General features: G+C 46.3%; 1 protein-coding gene and 1 pseudogene across 1 annotated transcript in view; both read left to right on the top strand.

The window, feature by feature from the left end:
- CHST8 (carbohydrate sulfotransferase 8) overlaps positions 1-24,946 on the top strand; it is a 237,198-nt gene that overhangs the window by 82,671 nt on the left and 129,581 nt on the right. The gene's annotated exons all lie outside the window — the stretch shown is intronic.
- On the top strand, positions 16,787-16,909 carry LOC136660905 (5S ribosomal RNA; annotated as a pseudogene).

The raw sequence follows: 24,946 nt of genomic DNA, 5'->3' as shown, positions 1-24,946 counted from the left end.
TCAGCTTGCAAAACGCCTCTCTAAAATGGTGGGTTGCGCATAGCTTTGGAAAATGTAAGAAGGAGCATGTCTCTGGGAGTTGACGCCGCAGCCTTTAGGCGATGGTGGAAAAGGTTCTCGGCTGTCAGGCTTCACCAGACTTCAAGGGAGGAAACAGGTAGTCTGTTTCCAGGGCAGGTAGAGTAGGTTCGAAGAGGCCAGAGGCAGCAGATTAGTTTGAAATCGACTGAGGGAAAGGAAATGGCCTTCTGCCAAGTCACACCATCAGTTTATCCAGCTCAGTATTATTGACACTGACTAGTGGCCATTCTCTGGAATTTCAGGCAGAAATTCTTTTTCTGCCCTTGGTAGGGTCAATGACTCTGTCTGGAACTACAGGTGTGTATCGCTTAACGACGGGGTTACATTCTCCGATCCCTGTTGTTATGTGATTAGGTTGTTAAGCAAACATTCAACCCAATCTAGTGCCTTTGTTGTGTAAACAGACACTCCCTGCCAGACACTAGCTGGCTGCCCAGGCTAGTGGAGATAGATTGCCTCCGCTTTGCATTAAGAGCCTCTTTGATGTGTAAACAGACACTCTGCTGAAGGCTATGGGAGACCTGACTGCATCATTAAGAGCCTCTTTGTTGTGCTTTGACCACTGTTGTATATGTGGTCTGTCATTAAGCGGAAGGTTGTTAAGCAATATATGCCTGCAAATTTATTTATATTTAGATTTGTGTTTTTTTTTACTGCCCATCCTTCAGGGAGCTCAGGATGATGTGCTCCAGGCCTTCCAAAGGTTCTCCAGGATCGCATCACTAAAGGGGGTGCAGGGGCTAGCATGTACTTACCGGTCCCTGCAGCAGCCTCCTGGGGGTACGGGGAGCCCTGCACAACCCTCCACAGGGCTCCTTGAGCTTTCAAAATTGAAAATGGAGTGATCGCGCCCCACTTCCGATTGCAAACCAGAGGTGGGGTGCAATCACTCCACTTTTGTTTTCTGAAGGTTGGGGGACCCTGCAAAGGGTCATGCAGGGCTCCCCACACTCCTGGGAATCTGCTGTAGGGACTGGTAAGTACACACCCCTTAGCGACACACACCCCTTAGCGATGCGATCCTGGGGATCGCATCGCTGCCTTCCCCCCCACCCCTGCTGCCTTCCCCACTTCACCGCATTGACCTCCTGGGAGTTTGAGAACCGCTGCTGAAATCCACAGGTACCAAGCCTGTGAATAAAGAGGGCTCGCTGTAACTCAATTAGGTGTTGTCTTCTTCCAATTTGCTGGTTTATTTTGAGACCCAGCCTGGGCCTTCCAGATGAGATGCATATGTTTCAAACGTTAACCCGTTGGCCTGGCTGAAACCACAGCCACAAGTTGTCCTCTCCTCCCCCCCCCCCCAACCAAATCTTCACAGTCAACAGAATCCATTTCATACACACATGTTCTCCCCTTGTCCCGAAAAAGAGCGGTGACTGTTAAATATTTGGATTTGTGTCGTATTCCAGCTTTGAACTTCAACAATAATGTGCAGTCAGGTGCCAAGTGATTCGACTCCTGGGAGAGCCATAATCTACCATGCACCATGGCAAGGCTCCAAAGAGTGGAATCTATAATACAATTAGTATAAACCCACATTTTTAGCGCAACATACTAATTATACAATTTATTCAATTGGCTTAGCAGAGAGCGAGCGAGCGAGAGAGAGAGAGAGAGAGATTCTTATAAAACACTGGTAAAAGCAGCCTAATTTGATCAAAATTAAAACTGAATCATCTTTGCATGTAGCTGTTCAGCATTTGATTTGTGAGGAAATACAAACTACCCGAACAAAGAGCTTCGTTATTTGGGTGGCTGTGGCTGCAACATGATTTACAAATTATAGTAAAATAAGCAGGGGGAAAGGGAGGGCGGTATCTTTAGTATTCTCAGGCTTTCTCATTTACCCTTGCATCACTCACACATTCTCTCTCCCCCACCACCCAAGCTGGGTTTCTAAGAATTGATTAACTGCAAATTATGGGATTTCCCAGGCCGGAGGGGGGCACGGCTCAGTGTTTGATCGCCTTTGCAAGCAGAAGGCTTTGCCTTTAGTTCCTAGCAGGACTGAGAAGGACCCCATCCCTGACCGAGACCCTTGAGAAGTGCTGCCACTCAGCAGAGATTGACCAATGATCTGACACAGTACAAGCAGGGTGGCCAGATGTTATGAGGACCGCAAAAGGGGACCAAGCACCCCAAAATTGTAGGGCATCCCCCAAAAATGTAGGATGCGACAAAGTAAAAGCTAAAAACACTCATGTATTGATTTCATATGGTTAATTTGAACATTATATTACTTGCTGTTGAATTAAATTAAAAACTATTTTACGTATGATTTATTACGCATAATTTATTACTTACAAGAAGGCTATGTGCTGCCTGCAGGGGCTGCCCACAGGGAAAAGGAGGGCATTTTTTTGAGGAAACAAGGCTGAAACAGAGGGCACATCCTGGAAAAAGAGGACCTCTGGTCACCCTGAGTACAAGGCGGTTTCACACAATAGCATAGCTAGAGGGGGTGCAAAGCACTATGTTTTGCAGGGATCCTCACCACAGCGGGCACACGGCCCCTCCTCCTCCCCTTCAGAGCCATTCCAGGCGGTGGGTGCAAAAACGGAGGCATGCACCTCAGATATAGCACACAGAGAGCATTCATATTAGGGGCCCAGAGCCAAAATGCTTCCCAATTTCACCATCCCATTCAAAAGCTCCATCCTTCTTTCCCCCCAAAGTTGCTTATGTGCAGTTTTCAAGCCTCTTTTCTGTGCTAATCAAGAAGGACTATTTCTTATTTAAATACTCTCTTTTTTTCAGAAGATATTTTTTTCAATCTTGTTTAGCTTTTCCCCCTGGCTTTTTCCCTTTCTGTTTGCTGCTGTTACTGTGTGTAATATATTAATTTATATAACTAGGTTATATTTATGAGTTGTTGTTGTTCCACTTTCATGCATTTATTTGGTGAATTCTAATATACAAAAATTAAGCAAAAAAAAAAAAAATGGGAAGAAGAGCCGGTGAAACTCACTGATAGCATTTTTCCTAGCACTGCTGGCTAGGAACTGCCATTCTTCTCCCCTAAAACCCCCGTCAGAAATATGCTATGTTATCATACAGAGTATTCTGAGGGCTGGGGAGGGAGGAATAGAGGTCAGCATTGCTAGGACAAGTGTCTCCACTGCATCAGTGGAGATGTGGTGGCAGAAAAAGGGTAAGCTGCGGGTGGGGAGGTGTAGGTTTTGCCCATCTCTTTGAACATTTGAGCAAAGATTCTCAGGTGAGGATTCTGACTTCAGTCCTATTATACAGCAACCCCAACCTTCCACAGTTTCTCTCTCTCTCTCTCTCTCTCTCTCTCTCTCTCTCTCTCTCTGTATGTATGTATGTGTGCATTCGTGTATACCCATACATTTCCCATTGGAGTTTGTTCAACTGTCATTCATCAAGTGTACAGCAATTGACAGCACAATCCTAGGTGCATCAACTCAGAAGTAAATCCAGTTGTGTTTAAAGGGGATGATTTCAAGGAAAGTGTGTGTATAGAATTGTAGCCTTAAATGTAGAAAAATCTAGTGATGTACATGTGTAAACTAACCCAGTTCTAAGTGGTCAGAATTATTATTTATCCCCATCTTATATGTTTTTAAATATTTGAAAACCACCATCGTAACTTCTCTCCTGGCTCTTCTCCACCCACCCCAGGTCATCAGTTCCCACCATTCAAACTTTTAGAGTTGCCTTTTTACCTTATTCATCTCTGGAGATCTGCTTCTGAATTATTTCCAGCTAGCCCAGAAAAGTTGGTCCAACTCTGGGCTAACTGGAAATAATTCAGAAGCAGATCTCCAGAGATGAATAAGGTAAACTTATTTACCTTAAAGTTGGCCCAACTCTGGGCTGTAGCCTGACCATGGAACGAAACAAAGTATGCCCCATATGTGTGTGGTGGGGGATATGTCTTTATGATAGGAGCAGTGTCATCACTAGCGGGTGCAGGGGGTGTGGACCACACCAGGTGATGTGCACAGGGTGGGGGGCACGATGGCCAATAATTTTAAAAACTTGGTATTTTTTGAATAATACCATCATGTTATATATCAATTGATGCATAATTTCATGTGGAATGCAATGAAACAAACTGTGTTGAAATATCTGTATTCTTTCAAATGTTATAGCCCAAAAATTAGCGAGGGAGGGCAATGGTACATCATTATGTCTAGTACCCAGAGCGTTGCCCCTCCCACTGCATGGGAGGAGGTCCATCATAGGAGTGATGCAAACCCTAGCGATGCCACTGAATAGGAGCATGTCCTCCTGATAGCTGTGCAATTTGAAGTCACATTGCAGAGGACACACAGCGTCTTATGAAAAATAGTAAGGTGAGCCTTGCGTGCCTCATGCGTCTTGCTCCTTAACGTACAGGCGTGTGTTCTCGCCCATGTGGAGATGAAATGTCAGCAAGGCTCTGCAACCATGTGTTGTGTTAAACTGGAGCTGTGGGATGTGGTTGTTGCTAGGACAACCACCGTGCTGCCACTTATGAAGACTCACAAAGTCTGTGATCAGGCACCTCAACCGGTAATTTGCTCTCCAGTTTCTCATTGATTCGAATAGGGGAAGAGCAGGACCCATCCTGGGCCTCATTCTATGTTTATGATGCATGGAAAGAATATGGCAATCTCTGTGTGTGTGGGGGGACGGGACGGGGACAGACTGATGTCTCCTTGGATCAAAGGTAACAGAGAGATCAGGTGCCAATTCCTGGGTGGTGTCCAGGTGGAACACAGTACAGTGGACCCACCTTATCTGCGGGTCCAGCGTCCGCGGATTTCACCAGCCACTGATGCCGCGGATACCAGTGTCCCCTTTTAAAAACGTTTTAATACGTAAAAATAGGTAAGAAAATTGCCTTCCCTACCTTTGTGTTGCAAAACCACACCATTGGCAGGGCTGCAAGGCTGTCTTCTGCGCTCCCACTTCCGGGTCACCTGCCTCCCTCCCTTGTCCCTGGCTAACCCCAGCATGGCTTCCCATTTTACAGGCAGATATATATTTTTCCATTTATGGCATTTATACCCCACCTTTCTCCCCAAGGGGCTCAAAACAGCTTACAAAAGGGCAGGTACAAAAAACGAAGTCACAGTTAAAGCATGAAAAATAGTGTGAAAAAGACAGCGTGGGAAAAAGACGCAGGTCCTCTTGGTTTCCTCATTATCCAAACCACTTATCCATGAGTATGAGTGATGTTTAAAATGACCCCGTTGCATAATAGACACATATAGGCACGCACCCATACGGTCAGACCATTAAAATACTCTGCCAGCCACACAGGAGCGACGGATGTGATTTGACGAACCCAGACAGGGCACCTCTGTTTTTTCCATTTTTGTTGTGCATCCCAGACACAGCGCTTCGTGCATTTAGGAGATAATTAGCCCAAGACAGACGTGCCTGCATTCCCACCGATAACAAGCGTCTGCAAAAGGAAGACTGAAGGGTTGTCACGGATTACAGCTGTACTCTCCATGTAGCAACACGTCGGTTGCTTCTAATCCACAACTTGCAGTCAAGGATCATGTGCAAGGCAGAGTGACACGAGAGGGGGCTCTGCTGATTCCCAAGGTTTTCCTTGAAGCAATGGCAACAGTGTGTCTAGGCCATCTATGATGGACAGCCGCAAAGATTCGCTCCCTCATTACTCCTCTCCTCCAAAGCGATCCTTCTGTTTGTTTTCCCGACGACACGCACCAAAAGTGACTGAGGGACGAGATAATGGATTCATGTTTTGCATTATGAATGATGCCGCATGAAACACACGGCTCTGAAGTTTGAACAGCTTCACTAAGCTTGTTGATTTCTCCCCTCGTTAGGAGCAATTAACCTCGGAGAACAGGCTGACATTTATGCAAACGTGTGTCTCTTCCATGACATGAGCACACGTGGGATAAGGTTTGGCACAAAGGTTTCTCTTCATGTTCCTTTGTGGGGGGGGGGTCGCACTGAAAACAGACGTCTTCCTTCCCTCCTTGAAAAATGGTTCCCTGTGAATTCCGATCGTGAATATCAAGGCTGGACCATCCAGGGCACAAACAATGACATTCACATCATATGGTGGCATATGGGGGAGAGAACAGGGAACAGATGAAGGCCGCCTCCCCCCAGTCCATCACAGGTAGAACCAACCTCATTACCTGCCCCTTCCTCTGTGCAGGATCCTTAATCAATACAGCAGAGCACACTGGGATTGCCCAGTGTGCTCTTCATTCTTTGCTTTGCTTTAAGCAGTAACATGAAGGGAGGCGCAAGATCACTGTGTTCCCATCTTCAGAGCGCAGCAGTCTGGCTCCTGCTTTGTCACCTTGCCGCTTCCTCCGCTGGGCTCTTTAAACAACACGGCGCAGAACCTGGTGGAGGAGAGAGCAAGGTGAGAAGGTAGGGGGGCCGGTCTGCTGCACTCCATTGCCCCTCTTTCACAATGGAGCCCAAGGCTGGCCCTGCTTGCATGTGCAATCAGATCAAGATTGCGTTGGTGCAGGGCATGCACACGCTGGTGACATTAGAGACAGGGGGGATGCAAATGAGGTGATGGAATTGAACGGTGAAGAGACATGCGTTTCAGTTTGGAATTAATAAGAAAGCCTCCTCGGTAAAAGAAGTATGCGTGAGGAGCAGGGTGCAGGGCAGAGTGAATTTCCAGAGCAATATGGCAGCAGAGTGAGAAACATGGCCTCATCCTGCTGTTGCCTCTTGCTGGCTGGCCTTCTGAGTCACAGGCAGATGCTGTCACCAGACCTCCTTTCTGAGCTCTTTCTAACTAGAGATCTCAGGGATGAGGACTGGCACTCACAGATCTTGTTGGATAGGTCCCTTCTTGTCCAGGCAGTTCTAGAACTCACTAGTCATTTTCAATGCCTGCCCTGTCCCCTTGCCTGTTGACCTCCACCTCGACGACTACAAGCCCATGAGGCAGGCATGGTATCCCTTTTGCCTCCTGCTCCATTTCCTTGGCATTAAACTGCAGGGTCGGCAATTACAAGAGGCCCCTGCCATCTTTATTAATAAAGGATGCGGCAAACAGGGCTTCCGCCAGCACTTGAAATAAATATGCTGCTTTCAAAGTGAATAAAGGATGCCTCTCCAGCCCCGGGAACATGTGCCTCGTCTCCCGGAGGAACACGCTCAGCTCCTTCTACCTGGCTGGGAATGTGAGGATGATTCATGTTGTCACAAGTGGTATTAATGGCTGTCTATTTTTGTATAAAGACAATGGCTGAGCTCTTCCTTACCTGTCCCTTGAGAAGTTGTTCTCGGCCTGTTTTGTTTTTCAGCGGAAATGGCGGAAGATGCAGGCCTGATTCCCTCTTGGATATGTTTTATTTTTTGCACAAGCACACACACACACACACACACACACACACACACACACACACACACGCTTGATGTGGCTTGATGTCATTTGTATCTATTAGTATTCCTTCCTAATTTGCTATGCTCCGCATTTTGCTGAAGACCGTGAAGCCAAATTCAATCTGGCACTGCACAATTCATTTAAGATATTCCTTTGCATCTTTACAAGCACCCTTGACTGGCAGCAATAAAAAGAGAATAGACGATAAAGAGGAGAATCCACCTGGAGCTTCTCCTATGCACCGTCCCCTCTGGAGCGCATGGCAACCATGCCAGAACATGGTGTGAAGGGTGTGGTGCTTCTGCTCCATCCCTGCAGAAATGGGTGATGTTGCCAAAGTTTGTCATTCCTTGGCTTGGAATGTGAAATCTTGGTGACTTGCAACACTCACTTTCACATTGAATCATATCCCCTGAGGTCTTCTGCTTGAATTTTAATCTGGACTGGAGAACTCCTCTCTCTTGCCCACCTGCCTCCACTTATGTTGCTGCTACGGTAGTGATCATGATAGCCTCTCTCGTTCTCTCCCCCTCTGGCTCCTTTCTTCCCCTCCTCTTCCCTCCTACTTCCTTTCTGGCACCTGGAAAACTGCTACATTCAGGACCTAGGAGTCCTGGGATATGCAGTTACTAAGGTCCTTAGTAGAATGTCTTGGGAAACTATTTGTCCCAGGTCTCCTGGCAATGTAGCAGAGGTCAGGGGAGAGAGAGGAGAGGAGGAAAGAGCAAGCTCTGCCTTCAACTCTGCTCTCAAAACATGCACAGGATCAACAGCCATCAGATGACAGCGTTGGCGGCCTGTGGGGAGGGGATCGGGGGATCGCAGGATGGGGCTAGCAGAGTCATTTATATGTATCTCAAACACGTTTTCACCTGTGTCCAACAGGTTTTCCATGTTTAGTGTAATTGCCATTCCCTGTCCAAATCAAGCCTGGATGTGACGGTCCATCACTATCATAAGCATGTCTACTGAGAAGTAAGCCCCATTGAATTCAATGGGACTTGCACAAGTGTGGATAGGATTGTAGCCTAATTGAATGAATGGAAGGTGTGCACCATCCTGGTAGCAGAACAGGATCTACCTGGAAGATGTCTTGTGCAGCCCCTCCCCATTGAAATGAATGGGAGCTGCACTGGAGCACAGCAGAAGAGCGCAAAGGACACAATCCACCTGGAGGTTCTCACTCATTTCCATGACATTTGGGTAGGAGATAATCAAGGCAGTTATAGCATGCTCAATGTCTCCAAACTGTGACTCCCTCTCTTCTCTTGGCAGTGCTTGCATCAGTAAATTTCCTGCCTCTGCAACCTTTAATATGATCTGTGTTTCGCTTGGCCACCTTCTTTAGCATTTGGGCAGGCGAAGATGCAAATGCCTCTCTCTCTTGTCCGGGGAATTAAGTCCATTCCCTCTTCCTAAAGTGCCTCCTTGTCAATCTTCTCCGTTTGAAAAAGAGGTCATGAAAATTCATATCCGTCTCGGATATCCTCTGTACGGGATGACATTTATCTCGGTGGGGTCAGTGGAGAAATGAGTCGATATGAAAGTGAAAGGATGTTATGAGCTTTAGCAAGGGCAAAGGAAAAAATTGCAAAGGGAGGGAGATAATGGAGACGGCTCCGCTGAGAAAATGCCACTCAGGAAGCGTCTGTGTGTTGGAGAAGGAAGATGGGGATGCAGGGGGCTTTGAAGAATGCAGGGGCCAGAAGGAGCTTGTCGATGGTTCCTGAAATCTTCAGTGGCAGCAAAGAAGAGCTTAGGGGAGGATGAAAGGAAGCAAGTTCTACACCCACCCCCCACTAGGGGGCATTGTGAGTTCTCCTAACCTGATGACCGTTACTCAGAGACGCTGCAGGTGATTCAACAACTATATTGTCCCAACCTGCAGAAGTCAAGTCAGGTATGTGGGCGGCTGTAGGTGTGGGTGGCTTAGGAGATATAAAAAGGTGACGTGGAGTTTGTTCAAACTGCTTTGGCTGCTAAATTTGCGTCTCACCTAGGACTGAGCTCTGAGTGCCTTTTCTTCTTTTAATATATGTTTATAATGTCATTTTTTAGCTCATTTATCCTCTTCTGAGCTTCCAAATGATTTTTTTTCCTTCTGGGACTGTGAACAGCATAAGGGCAGAGCTACTAACATGTAGAGAGAAGAGCCATAGCCCATGGAATGGAGCAGAATTACAACAACAAAGACATGGAAATTGAAATAAGGTGCCTTTGGGGAAAGAAATCAACAACAACCCCTATTGTCATTGGTGCACTAGGCACAATCCCCAAGGTCCTTAAGAAATATCTGGCCAATGTAGGCATTGACAAGATAACAGTTGAATGGCAGCAAGCTGCACTACTTGAAGCATCAAACATTATACAGCAGTATCTCACCAGTTCTTAAACTTTTGGGTAGAGTTTGAACGAGTGAGCACTCAGAAACCCCAGTCCAAACATCTGGGGGGCTGTGACATCACTGATGATGATGATGATGACCCCCACAACAACAACAACAACATCCTAGGTGTAAATGAAATCACTACACACTGACTACAGAAAGCGGACTTATTTGGAAGGGCACACACATACAGAAATATCTGTGAATATCCCAGGTCCCTAGGAAGGACCCAGTATTCAACAGGCCAAATCCAGCCTTGAACATCTGGTGGGCTGTGTACAAGAACCAGAATAAATTCAGACTAGGAGGGGAATGCCAGGGTGATGGTGCTGTAAACCCTGTTCGGAGGCTGCAACTGTATGCTTGAAAGTTCCAAATGATTCTGTTTGCTGGAGCAGTGGCTGAGTAAGGTTGCTGGGGGGGGGGGGGTAGGTAGAACTTTGTCACCTTTGTTTCTCCCCATGCCTAGCAAACCCCAAATAAATGATGCAAAATATTTTAAAAAGGCAGCACAGATGATCTGAATTAAGAGGCATTCTGCAAACGTACTCAATTTGCATATTTTATGTCAGTTGCCAGTTTCAACTTTCCCAAGTGCAAAACTTTCATATAGTTTTGTAGCCATGGCATACAGTTGGCCCTCAGCATCTGCAGGGGTCCTGTTCCTGGAAACCCCCCCCCCCCCAACAAATGCCAAAACCCACAGATAACCAAATCTTGGCCCTCATCGGACTTCCGGATGTGGCCAGAAGGTGTTGTGTCTGGGAGGTCAGGTGGGGCCCTCCACCTTGGGTTTGGAACCCATGGTGAGTCAAATCCATGGGTTCGGAACCTACAGATAAAAAGGGCCCACCTATACTTTTACACAAGTGCCCTGAGTGAGGAATGGAGGAGCCTGCTGGATTAGAACTATACAGCCAGGGAGTTCAGAGATGAGCTTCCAAGGAAACATGAACTCAGCCCCAGTTAGGTGGCTTTGCATAAGCAATGCATTGCAACGGAATTGAAACTAGTCAAAGGAAAAGAAACCAAAGAATGGAGGGGAGGGGTTCATAGGAAACTAATAATGATGTCAACATATTTTCATAGGTCATCAAGGAGAGGTAATTGAAGACAATCTTTCATTTGCACTGAATTTTATTCCTCCTTGCCTGCCACCATCACTCATTAATCACATGATTTTCTTTAGGAGTTCCCAGGGGTATAATTTCTCCCAAGCTTCTTTTCTTCCTGTACCTCATTTCTGCTTCTAGTACTGGAGATTCTGCAGGCTAGAGGGGGGAAAAAGAAACCAGCATATTTAGTGGGATAAACAAAAGAAGCAAGCCAAAACTTCCAGTCCCCTGACATCACCCATTAGGCCAAATGAATGCAAAACATAACATAGACTCCATGGGAAGGCTTCTCTGTTCCCATCAACCTTCCAACCGTCATGCAAAATGCACTGAGACCACTCAAAGGCTACTGTAGTGAAGGGGATTCACACCCTGGGGCCAGGGAGCTCATCCAACAAACTTTGCTGCTGTGAAATTTTGGGGCTAGCCTGAGATCCCCTGATGCCTGAAGGAGCATGCCAAATGCTGCCCCCTTTACCTGGTGACATACCAGCCTCTGCTCTTCCTGTTCTCTGGGTTGAAGCAGAAAGAGGGAGACAGAGCAGTTGACGATGTTTGGAGGAAAGGGGAGTGACGGGCTATAATCACACTCTAGCCCACCATATCTCCTCTTCCACTCCATCCACCTCTCCAATCCAGGGAGTGCGAGAAAAAGGAGGAGCAGTAGAGGCAAGTAAGGGGACAGAGATTGGCTCTCTCCCACCAATCTTCTGCCTGAAGTGACCACTTCAGTTGGCTTCATGGATGGGCCGGCCCTATTATACTTGCCAAAACTCTTTCCCTGGCCAAAGTATCCACCCACTTTCAGAGACAACCTCAGGACATAGGGATTTGGAATACTGTTCAGCCTTTTGTTGGTGTCTCTTGCAATTCCTCAGATGTCCCCCTGCTCAGAAAAAATCCTGAAAATTGCTTTCAAAATGCTGCCATATATGCAATTTTAGGGGCAGCAGGGCTTATTTGGGGGCAGAGCATGGGGCACTACACCTTTTCTTATGCAGCCTTGGGGTTTTAGAGGTAGCCTTTGTCTGAATGCCAGATGGAAGAGAGTAGCAATAGGACACAGGTATCCACATTGTCTTGTGTGCTCCCACTGAGAGATGCAGGAAGCTGGACCAGATGGGCCCTTGTCCTGATCCAGCAGTACTCTTCTTCTGTTCCTTCTCCATCCTGGATTTACAGCCAGGCAGAATAATTATGCCCCCAGAGACTATCTGCTTTGACCTTTGCTTTGATTCCCAAATGATTCTCACACCTCAGCTTGGTCTGCTACCTTAACACAGCCTTCTGGATTCAAGTATACAGTAAAGGTAAAAACCAGCTGTGGGCTATTAATGTAGGAAAGCAAAAGCAATGGGAAAAGGTTACTGGTAGGCAAGCATTCCCATTTTAGCAAAGTGAAAGACCATTTGTAGGCTGGCTCTCTCTCTCTCTCTCTCTCTCTCTCTCTCTCTCTCTCTCTCTCTCTCTGCAATGATCTGATTTAGCATGAAATGGCAAGCTGTTTTTTCTTCACATACCTAAACTAGTACTTTTTTCCCCCTATCTGCTTATGAGGGTGATGATCCACTGTTTTCACATGTTCCGAATTACTGGAATTGCCCCCTTACCCCACCCCCATATCTAAAGGCATATGAGAGTTTCTCTTCCTGTGGACATTTTGGTAACGATTGTTTTTCAGAGTTGGGTCAATTTGTGTGACTTACTAACTCTGACAGTGTCACTTTCCATTACAGGGCAACCCGCCAAGTGACTGCTTTTGCTCAGGCTCCGTATGGGTCATTTTAAATAAAAATTGACATCCTCTGCAAATCAAGCCGAGTGACATGAAACATGTCACCGAAAGGCCCTGGGTAGAGGCACGAAGCAATTTCAGGCAGCAGGAGGCAGCCCAGAGAAAGAGGACGGCCAACAGAAAGGATCACCTGAGGAATATTCACTTAGCAAGGCCTGGCTCTCCTGCTGTTCGTAGAGTGGAAAACAGAGAAACAAAAAGACCCAGCTTAGCACGGGGTCACCGTCAGCAACGAAAACCACAATTTAAAAAACAAAGCAGATATAAGAATCAGTCCTTAAAAGCACCGATAACCATTCATGTCTAGATGCCTAGAGGCTTCATGCCTAGATAGAATTAGAAAGCAAATAAACAGGTTTTCTTCCAAAATGACTACAAATTTTAAGAACTTTTAGAAATGCTCCAAGATTTAGGGGACCCTCAGCAAGGCCAGCCTTAGGAGCTGTGGGGCCCAATGCAAAACGTTTTTGCAGAGGCCCCCATCCCTGTGAGGCCCCCCACTCACCAGGATGAGCAACAAGGCACCCGGCAGTGGTGACACCTCCAACTGCTTCTGGGAGGGCCCATTTCAGGCCATTTGGACCTGGGGGCAGGAGGGAGGGCCGAACTGCAGCAATCCTCCGCTCACTGTGCTTTCCATGTGACAGAATGAAAGAATCCACGCCAGAGCATCAACTTTGGTGCCAGAGTGAGGTGCTGACTATGGTGGCCGCACTCTGCTTGCCGCTGAAGTGCAGGGCCTCTCCAGGTATGGGGCCCAATTTGGCCAGCTTGGTCAAATTGCCCTAAGGCCAACTCTGACCCTCAGGCAAGTCCCCTGAAGTGGTTCCCCTTAACCTGGAAATGGTGAGGCATGCAGATGGAGAATTCATGTTCCTCAAGTCATTCAAGGCAAGATTCACCTCTTAGCTCATTTTGATCTGCAGCCCATCCACTTTGACACCCCCCCCCTTGAAGAATTGGGGTCTTTTTGCTTGGGCAAAACATTGCATGGCACTAGAGAGATACAAAGGAAATGCTAGAAAAGTAACATGAGGTGGGGCAGGGTGGGAGGGCTCGACACATCATTAGAAGTAGCTTAGCCAAAATAACTTACTCCCTGGTTTTATTCGTATTTTGGAGTGTATTTAGATGCCAGCAGCCACTCCTGCTTCCACTTGCCATTTCTAACCAATGGAGCGTAGGAGAGTGAACTGTTTGACTGCTGCATCCAGCTCTGGCTGTAAGGCTGGAGCAGAATATTTGTCTTCCCTCCACCATGGATGCCAGCCACCCAGAGGCATAACAAGGGTGGAGCCTGAGGGGCACCTGCCCCGGGCCCCTACACCAATGGGGTGTGCATAACTGCCTCATGTCGGAGGAAGGGACAGGGCACAAAGTTGCCAGCTCCTCCTCCTCCTCCTCCTGGAGAACTTAGAAGTGATGTCACAGTATCATGTGTTGTCACTGCCTGGTCACTGGGGCTTCTAGGTATGCCTCTACAAACACCTCTGAGTCCAGAGAGAATGTAGTGTCCACTGAGGCCAGGATTTAGCCACGTCTGCGAAAGGTGTCTCTGCACTGAAGAAAGGAAAAGGAGAGATAGAAATACATGGGGTGTTTTTTTTTTTTTTTGGTTTTTTGTTTTTTTTGCTTTGCTGGCAAAATAGTAAAAAAATTACCTGCAGTATGAATCGTTTGACAGCTCCGAGTCTCTTTGTCTGGTATTTTTGCCGATAAAATACGGATAATGGTTTCTGTTTAAGGGATAATTTTACATCACGGTATCAAAACGATGAATTGGTTGCAAGCAGACAGACATTGCTTGGTGAGAAGGAGAAATATTTAAACACCAGGATGCAGTCAGAAAAGCTGAACTGTGGTTCAGGATGAGACGTGGGTGTCTTCCCCAGTGCTGCTGCCTGAACAATGAAATTAACTTTGGAGGGGGGAAAAATAGGTTTGAATCACTTCTCATTGACTAATATTTGTACATAGCTGAACCACATCAAGAAACAAATATGGCCTTGAAGTGGTGCAGCTCTACAGCAAACTATGGTTTGGATTCGTGGGACCTGCTACTTAGAATAGCAGGACAGAACACAGCTGTTCACTGCGTCTCAGACTGGTTTCAGTTCCGATCTGCTCGCTCCCTCCCTCTTCTGAGAGTGGTCTTGTAAACTTCTGGTCTTGGCTGTTAGTAATAAATAATAAAAACTTTGTAGCATGTTCCTTTAATACACATTCTCAACAGAGCCCAGACTTTGGTTTTGTCCTCTCTGTTCACCCCAATGCATTTCCTCCCCGCAAGATTTGTTGGCAGAAAGAGAACTGAAACAATCTCCCTGCAGTTCTTCTTGGCATGTTTTCTTCCTAAATATTCTCCAAGTACACAGATTGATTGATTGATTGATTGATTGATTGATTGATTGATTGATTGATTGATTGATTGATTGATTGATTGATTGATTGATTGATTGATTGATTGATTGAAACAGTAACCACCAACACTTGATACTTTCTGGCAGGTAAATGTTGTTCTAACTCCATTCATCCATTTAGACCAGTGGTTCCCAAACTTTTTCACACCAGGACCCACTTTTTTAAACACTCTATTAGGACCCACCTAGGTTTACCAGACTTTTAAAAAAAGATCTAGAAAAAAATATTTCATTGATTGGTTGTCTGATTGATTGATAAGTAATAATAACCAGAGAAAAGACTTTCAAACATTTATCTCCCTATTTTTACACATGCTTGCAGACTTTAGGAGCTCAGCTCCTTGCAGGGCAATTAGCAGTTATCTTGCAAACTGCAGGAGCTGAGCTCTTTGCAGGGTAATAAGCAACCAGTATTCGATTTTTGTATAGCCTTAGGGCTTGATCTTTCCATCACCCTTTGGCAACTCACCAAAATTCAGGTCACAACCCACCAGTGGGTCCCAACCCATAGTTTGGGAACCACTGTTTTAGGGCCCAATCCTATCCAACTTTCCAGCACCGGTTTAGTCACAATGCAGCCTTGAGGTAAGGGAACAAATGTTCCCATACCTTGAGGTGGTCTTTGTGAGTGCCTCCCAATCACAGAATGCAGTGCATGCCCCATTGGCATAGTTGCACCAGCACTGCAAAATTGGATAGGATTGGGCCCTTAGACAGTCCTGAAATATTCTTCCAGTAAATGAAAAGTCATTTACTGGGGTGGCCCTGGGTACTTATGGTTTGAAATTGCTGAGGCCATTTGTTCTGCAGGTTCTCTGCAGCAGTGTTGAGGCAATTTGTGCTGGGAAGAGTGGGAGAGTGGCAGATTTGATGGCCCTGCCTTGCAGTAGACATTTCAGCTAAATGGCATTTTAGCCCCTCCAACCCTCTGATTCTCTAAAAGATCCTGAAATATCAATGCAATATCTCCCGCCTGTTCCTCTTCTTTATTACAGAGTCTGTCAATAGTTGCATATGGAATTGTAGAGATTTTGCTCCACTAAAAATATCTGGTGGTGAATTATTTTGACCCCAGCCCATCAAAAACCAACAAACAGGCTCTCAGCATGCAAAGCAGAGAACCTGAGAGATTTTATGTGAGATTGTATCAGCTGTTTGGTACCTAAGATGGCATCTCCATCCCCAGCAGGTACAGAGAGCAGATGGTGAGTACTCAACAGCATTGGCTGTTCTCAATTAAATGAATCAAGATTCCACTTGCTCCAAGTAACTGGGTAGTTAATTACATTCGCCCTTTCTGCTGCTGACAGATATTCGCATTTTGGTAATAAGCAAGCCTGCAGGATGCTGTAGGAGGTGGAAGTGAGCTTGGAATGCAAAAGGAGTGGTCAGTTTAGTATCCAAAAGTCACCTTGCAGAAGGTGCAACTGGGGCTCAAAATGCAGGGAAGGGTTTTTTGCAGAAGAGGACAGGCCGAGGGCATTTACCTAAAAACCTGTGAAGTGCCCACTGGCGGGGGGGGGGGGGGTGGAATGTCTGGCTGGCCATTCCAGGAGAGACCCTCCTGCCAACTCTCCCAGGCGCTGCCATCTTGAATCATGAAAATCTCATGAGATTTGGGTGCTGCCATCTTGGATCAACTATGGCAGTAACTGTTACCCTGAAGATGCCTGATCTTGTCTGATCTTGGAAGCTAAGCAGGGTCAGGCCTGGTTAGTACTTGGATGGGAGACCGCCTGGGAATACCAGGTGCTGTAGGCTTATACCATAGTCTTTCGAGACTGAAGGTTGCCAGCCACCTTGGATCATACGAGACCTTGCATTATCCAAGATGGCAGCACCTGGCTGATCTGGGAAGAAGAGGCTGTATGGGTGCTGTGATCCCTGTAAGTTTGGAAACCTCTGCCTTAGAGACAGCCTTATACACTGCCTCATTAATCCCTACAACACTCCTGTAAGATGGGTCAGGACTCTTATATAGGGATCTGAGTAGCAGAAGCAGCATCAGGGATCAACCAGACCAGGCACCAGTTGAGAGCCTACGCCCATCAGAAGTCCCACCCAACCAACCAAGCAAACACTTCAACTCCCCAAAATCAGTGACAGCATGGATTGAGTAAGCCAAGAGATGCAGGTGACCACTGTGCCCTATACCCAGTTTACAAATGTGCCATTGTGGCCCTTTAGGAGATGCCCCCATTCGAAAGGTTCAGAGGAACTACCTTCTGTCCTATGAGCCCCCCATTCTATATATTAGACCTGAGTGGGAAGTAGGCAGGCAGAAGCAAAAATGAGGCTGCTAACTGAATGTGTAATCAGCTCTTCTAGTCATGGCTGGATCATCCACAAGGCCACCTGATGCAAGTTGAATCAGTAGCAGATCACAAGCAGTATCAGTGGGTAGCTGATTCAGGGTGCTTTGCACTCCAAGTCTGCCACTTCCACTACCCTCCAACCTGCCTCCAACTGCAAGAATCTGCCTCCTGCTTGCTTAAGTTAGATCATTTCCTCCTTTACTGTGAACTTCCAGGTCTGAAGGCTGTGTAAAAGGAGCACGGTAAGAGTTTAGGGTTGGGTGGGGTAGCACAGAGGTTGCAGACCCGAGAAGGCATCCGGCAGTGTTCCAAGTTGTGCCATTCCTGCTTCTAGCATATTTCCCCAGTAAACATGTCTCAGGTGTATAGCAACCTAAGGACATGCCACCCTCCAAAGAATTTGGGCAGCCGTAGTTTGTTGAGAGTGTTAAAGATCTATACTCCTCCTGCAGTCCCTGGGGCATCCCTGGGGAGAGGGATTGGCTGTTAACTGATAAATTCCTTTAGGCAGCAGGCCAGCTTTGGAAAAGTTTTGGCAGTGAGTGAGTGTCAGCTCCACTGCAACAGTTGTCACTATTTGTGTTGCACTGCATTCATTTTCCTTTTTGTCACTACCGCTATCTTGCTTGTTCTCTGTATTGTATTGCTTCGCCAGTGGCATCACTGGGGGAGTGCAAGAGGTGTGGGCCACGCTGGGTGACACACACAGTAGGGGTGACACCACTTCTGGCCAAAATTTTTGAAATATTGGTATTTTCGAATAATACCATCTTGTTATATATTGACGCATAATTTCATGCAGAATGCAATGAAACAAACTGTGTTGAAATATCTCTATTCTATCAAAAGCCATAGCCAAAAAACCAGCAAGAGCAGGGTGATGGTACATTACCACACCCACTACCCAAGAAGTTGCCCTGCCCACTGCATGGGAAGAGGTCCGTCATGGGGGTGATGCGCTGGCCTCCTGGACTGGGTGATCCTAGTGGTGCCACTGTGCTTCGCATTTGGGATTAAATTCCCTTGGTTTCTGCTTCCCCTGGCTTTGTTCCTAACCAAGGTGTGCAGGCTGTACATTTTTAAAATGATGAGTAATAAAATAGAGCCACTTTATTCTGTTGTGGGGATGCATGCTCAGTTGCTTTCTGTCTTGCGTGCGTTTTCCTTTACCCTTGCAAGAAAGGGCAGCTCCATCTCTTCTTTGCATTGAGTCACAAGAGACATTGTGCCGAAACTGTGCGCAAAGCAAAACTTGGTCCAGCGATTTGAAACCAGCCTTCTCAAGGGCCTTGCTGGTCTGGCGTTCAGAATGCCGCTCCCCTGACGCCTGATAATCAAAGCCACAGGTGACCTTGGCAGGAGACTCAGAAAGGGTAATAGTTTCAGAAGGGTGAATGCAATTCACCAGCGCATTGGGGCACAGAAAGCACTGGCTACATAAGCCTTCTGTTCCACATGCTCTCCTCCTCACGCTCCCCAACAAGCAGATTTATTGAAGTGGCTAAAACCACTTACTTCCCGGCTCCCCTCTGCTCCCTAATAGCATCTCCCAGAGTTTTGATAGAGTGCATGATTATATACCTGACATGGTTACAGTTGCGCAGCCACAAAATAAAATGTGTGTGTGTGCAGGGCCTCTCTCACTCCCTCCACCCTGGATCTTTGAAGCCACAGAACTCCCAGTCCTGCCGGTGCACTCTCTCTAAAATGAATCACGGGATCTGGTGACATATAATGGTTGCCACATTTGTCTTTATTTCTGCTCTCAGCCTGTCTTACAGGGGACCTGTGAGTTCCGATTCATGCCAAGGACAGATTTAAATAGCTACCGGCCTTTTTCGTATGTTCAAAGGAAGAGCGGTCACTGCATTTGGGTCCCTGTATGTGTCGAGGCAGCGTTGTGATCTTGTTCAGCTTAATCATATTTAACTGCAAGACAATCTGGTGCATCTTTTTCTGAGAAGAGAATTCCAACTGAGTTAAATGGACCTTGCCTTCAAGTAACCGGCCATAGGAGGCAGCCCTAATCTGCACAGAGCCTTCTGAATTCCCTTTTTAACAGTAACATCTTGAAGCAGCTTGATCATCCACAATGCAGTGTGTGCCAGGAATATCTTCTTCTGCGCCCTCTGCATCTCCTCTTAATGCCTATGGTCTTATTAAGGACTCTGCCTTAATGCCTGCGTTCTCTTTCTCTCTCTCTTTGTTTAACGTCAAGCTTAAGATTTCTGTGAAACTTAATGGCTTGCTTGGTGCTTTGTGATGGCTGGTTGATCCAGCCAAGACCCAACCAACTAAAGATCCACAACTGAATTGCAAGCCTTCAGAACTCTTCTGCAGGCCTGGAATGCCTGCAAAACTCCCATTTAAAACTGAAACAAAGAGCAGGCAGGATATGACACTTTGCATCCTCTTCAAATGTATCCCCCCACCTGTTTTTTGGTTTTGTTTTAAACTTTATAACCAGCCTCAAGCAATGTGTGTGTAGCTCACAAGTTCACACGGCATAGTGAATCAGGGCCAGAATTAATAATGGAATTGCTTTCCCATTGGAATGATTTGGGGGGGGGGGGAGGCAGACTAACATGGCAACCTGCTTAACATCTGTGCAGGAAAATAATCAACTTTCTAGCACATTCTTCCAGGACCATTTCCCCCAATAATAATAATAATGATAATGATAATAATTGAAGACAAGGAACATGAGAAGATGACAAGATACCAAGACCTGTGAATAGAACATAGGTGTCTCTGGGAGAAGAAGGTCATTATTTTGCTAATTGTCCCTTGGAGCAGTGCCTGGAAGTCTGAAGAAACACCTTGACATTCTTTGGCTTGAGCAAATTGCACCAGCTCAGCTCCAGAAAACACTGTTGCTTGTAACAGCCAGAATACAATGATATCTCTGTGATTGCCAGGATCCTGGCTAAATCCTGAATTGCAGACTATAATCAGCCCAGCATAGGCTGTGATGAAGTAGTATAAATTGTATGTATGTAGGTAAGTTTCATTTATATATCATTTTAGAGTGTTGACAGCGCTTAACATGCATTATCTCAGTAATTTGTACAACTATTCTGTAAGGTTGATCTGTAATATTATCCCCATATTGCAAATATGAAACTGAGACGGAGAGAGGCTTTCCAATAGCTGTCCAGGAGTGAGGTGAGATTTATAACCTCTTTGGGTTTTTGGAAAAGTGGTATAAAAATCCTTTAAATGAATGAGGGCACAATCCTAATCAGGTCTATTCAGAAGTAAGTCCCATTTTGTTCAATGGGGCTTACTCTCAGGGAAGTGTGGTTAGGATTGCAGCCTCGATGAATGAATGAATGAACCCCCCAGAACAGGGAGGAGACGGGGAAGGTTGGAGGGCAAATTGGGCCTGGGAAGGGGGCAGGTTTGGCAGCAGCAGTACCCACCAAATCCTAACCTTCTTCCCAATCCACCTTCATGGGTGGACTTGTGCCAAAGATATTAGTGCAGTTCCACGTTGACCCATGGCAGTCACTGGGGCTTACCCCAGGTCAAGGGAGCAAATGTTTCCTTACCTGAGGAGTCCTCATCATGTTGAATCTCCTCTGTGGAGATTCAAGAGCAACACAGTAGCCCAGGTTTTGGCCCTCTGCAATTGCTTTCTCATTGCACTCTTCAAAAATCAGAAAACAGTTGCCATCCAGATAACTGAAACTCAGGAGTTTCCCGAACTTGCTGAACTCCAGGACTTGAAGGACTCATATTTGAGACCTGCAATCTGCAATCATAGAATTGTATGCCCCTTTGTGCATTTTGCGCAAGAAATGGGATCAGCCCAGGAGGCTGTAATGGTCCCTTTTCAGTCAACAGCAATCACAACAATACACTTTGCCAGGAACAAGCAATTACCATGGGAGATGCAACCTCTTCACATTTCTCTGAAAATCAGGTTGGTTTTGTCAGGGTCTCCCACTGGGCTTGGGAATCGCTGTGTCATGTGTATCCTACTCTCCTTTTTCCTCAACATTTTGCAGCTAAGGTGCAAGAGCCTGAAATTCTTTGGCAAAGAAATTGGTACGTTTTCACACAACCCAGATGCAACTATATAATCAGGTGTAAACTTGATATTCTAGCTGTGCAATTACTGCAAGGTTAATATCAGCTAATCAGAATCAAGACTACAGTGGGAGGGGAAGGGGGCTCTAACCCTTCACTCCTAGTCCTGATCTGACTCCTAGTCAGATCAAAACCCCACACAGCCTCCCTCCCATGGCAGTTACACAATCTATACATTGTCTAGTTTGACCTTCAATTCTATGAACGTTAGCTGAACATGAAATCACACAGCAGACTGAGGTGTGCTTGGAAGACTCACCTCACACAAGATGTGGAATCCCACCCATCTCCAGCTAAGCATACCTTGTTGTGGATGATGTAGCATGCAGCTGCATTGTCAAGTGGTGACTTGCACCTGTGAATGGGGCCATCACAGGTCCAACACTACAAATGGACCAGTTGTATCACCTCACACTGCAGTGCTTTTCAGTGGAGCCAGATCTCAGATTCTGTAGTCAATCGTCCAGGATACAGACAGTAATAATAATAATAATACAGGTATTTATATACCGCCTTTCTTGGTCGTCAGATTTCTCCTCAGACTTTATTCAAGGCGGTTTACATAGGCAGGCTATTTAAATCCCCATTGGGATTTTTTACAATTGAAAGAAGGTTCTATCTTTCAAGAACCACAACATTTCAGATGTTTCTTTCTGATCTGGTTTCACATTCTGGCCTCCATCCTCCCACGCTCAGAGCAGATGGAATAACTCGGCTCAGCTTGTCAGCTGCTTCAAGGTCGCACGGTGCCGGTGGCCTCAAACTGGCGACCTGCGGATGTTATCTTCAGGCAAATGGAGGCTCTACCCTCTAGACCAGACCTCCTGCCAGTAGTTGAGGGCTAAGCAATTAGATGATTAGATTGCATAATTAATCTGTAGAACCCCTTACCACAGGACATTGCAATGGCACCTGGCCCAGAAGCCTTTAAAAGGGAATTGAACAGACTGATGGAGGAAAAGTCCACCACAGGTTACAAGCCTTGATGACTCCAGGTTTGAGAGGTTGTATCTCTGAATGCCAGATGCAAGGGAGTGGCAACAGAATACAGGTGCCTTGTTGCCTTCAGTGCTCCCTGAGGCATCTAGGGAACTACTGTGAGATACAGGAAGTTGGACTAGCTGGGCATTTGGCCTGATCCAACAGGGCTCATCTTACATTCCTATGAGAGTTCATTTGAGAGTTCATTTGGGTCAAAACAAAGTGCAATGAGGGGCAGTTGGAGTTGAGCCTGCTGACTCCATCCCTGACTGCCATACATTCAAGAATTCCATTACATGTTCAGATGTATGTATATAGACCCCATACTATCAGGATGCTTGATGGTGTGAGGATGGGGGAGGGGCAATGAATTCACCCCAATTGTCTTCCTTTCTACTTAATTGGTTGTCCGAATGCAACTACACTGTTACATAAATGTGTGAAATGGATCTAACAACACAATCCTCTACATGTTTACTGAGAAGTAAATCTGACGGAATGCAATGGGGCTGACTCCCAGTGAAGGTATCCACCTTTTTGGAGTTGCCTGGGAATCAGCTCCATTGCAAACAGCCAGATTTACTTCTCAGTAAGTGTGTAGAGGACTGTGCTTGCAGAGGGTTCCTGCGCATATTTAATTGGAAGTAAGTCTCACTCTGGGACCTCTGGTGAGTTCCCCTCCACTTATACTGGTGATAGCCATGGCTTTCTTTCCTTTCCATTGGGTCAGCAGCAACAACAACAGCATTCTAACAGGTACTGGTTGCCCGCCATGTTTTTCCCCTACTATGTTCCAAGTACCTTGGAGATGCCACATGGGCGTTTTATTTGGAGGGAGAAAACATGGTGGGCAGCTACTACCAGCTGGAACACTGCTGCTGGCCCACCAACAGTGGAAGGAACCTGTGTTTGCTGCCACAGTGATGGGGAGGGAAGAGAGGTATGATCCAGAGGAAGAGCTGCCTGAAGACGACCAGAAGCTAAGCAGGCGTAGCCTGCGTCGTGCTTGGAGGAGAGACCCGAAAAGTCACTGATAAGCTGTTGTGGCCCTAGGTGGCAGAGAGGAGTCACTGTTGGCTGTTGCTTGCCGTGCTGGGAGAGTGGTTTGGAATTTTGAGAATGTCGGTGACAAGAAGGATGACAGCTGGAAAGTCTCCTGCCGGCATGATCTGTGTTGCTTGCCTGCGGAAAGCTCGGAGTGTTCCTGCAGCTAAGAGGAAGTTGGCTACACCATTGATGGATAACTGCTGGAGTCTGAATGGTTCTATATACATAGAACACATTGAAAAGACCCTTACTGGGTCTAGGAAGCCTGCTCATGTAAACCGCTTTGAGTAATATCCGAAGAGTACTCAGATAAGGAAAGGAAGGAAAGGAAGGAAAGGCAGGATACAGTAATTAATAAACAATAAATAAACAAGCAACCAGTAGATTCTGGCTAAGCCCAGTCCTGCCCTGGGAGACCAGTTTGTCCTTGGCAGCTTCTCAAGGGTACCTTGCATTGACTTCAGCTCTGGACCCAAGATCAGTGACACTTACTCCCAAGTAAGCGTGCCCAATGTTGCAACCTTGCTATCTCTCTGATCAGCATCCCAGGTTCTTTTGTTTGTTTTTAAATCCGTAATGTTATGGGCAGCTGTAGGATACATGTCAGTTATTTACCTATTCCTCCAGTTGCTCATTGACATGTGTTTCCTTAAAATCAATGTCTCTGACTCTGCAATCAACATTTCTTTAAGAAAAAAATTGCCACTGTCTCCAGAGGCACAATGAAAGATTAAAGTGCCAGGAATATACATTTATTTCTCTCTTGGGAGTTTGGGTTTCAAAACAAATCTTTCAGTGCAAGAGAGGAAAAAAAAAACATTTCAAGATTTCTTTTTCCCATCAAAAAAATTAGAGGGCCTCTTCCTTCAGGAACATCTGCTCAAGCCTCCTGTAATGAAAGGTGGGGGCCAGCTGGAGATGGATGGTGCAGTTTGCAGAGAGGGTAGGGTAAGGAAATTGAGACGTGATTGTCTGTGGTGCAGCCACTCCTTCCACTGACTGTTGTCACTGTCCACTGGTCTTCCATGTGTTTGTAATCCCTGAAAGTCTGCAAGTTTTTGCCCAACCCTTATAGGGCTATTGTGCCTTGCCTCATCTCCAGTCAGGCATGGGTCAAGGAAGGAAGGTGGCACCTTTCAGTTGGTGGAGGTGCTAATGGGAAGGCAGCAAATAGAGCTGCCCCCTCCATTCGGCATCTCAATTGCAAGTGGCCCCCTCTGCCACTTGGGAAAATAAACTGGACTTAGGTGTTGCCTGTTGGGTCCTAGAAGAAATTTCTTGCTTCTCATGTGATTGATCAAGAGTTGGGGGCTTGTCTACTCCAGACTGAAGAATAGATGTAGTTAGGCTAGCCACTGGTGGC

Source organism: Tiliqua scincoides, chromosome 9 (genome assembly GCF_035046505.1).
Source record: "Tiliqua scincoides isolate rTilSci1 chromosome 9, rTilSci1.hap2, whole genome shotgun sequence".
In the NCBI taxonomy this organism is placed as follows: domain Eukaryota; kingdom Metazoa; phylum Chordata; class Lepidosauria; order Squamata; family Scincidae; genus Tiliqua; species Tiliqua scincoides.
Note: the sequence above shows the minus strand (reverse complement) of the source record. Positions and strands in the feature narration are given on the sequence as shown.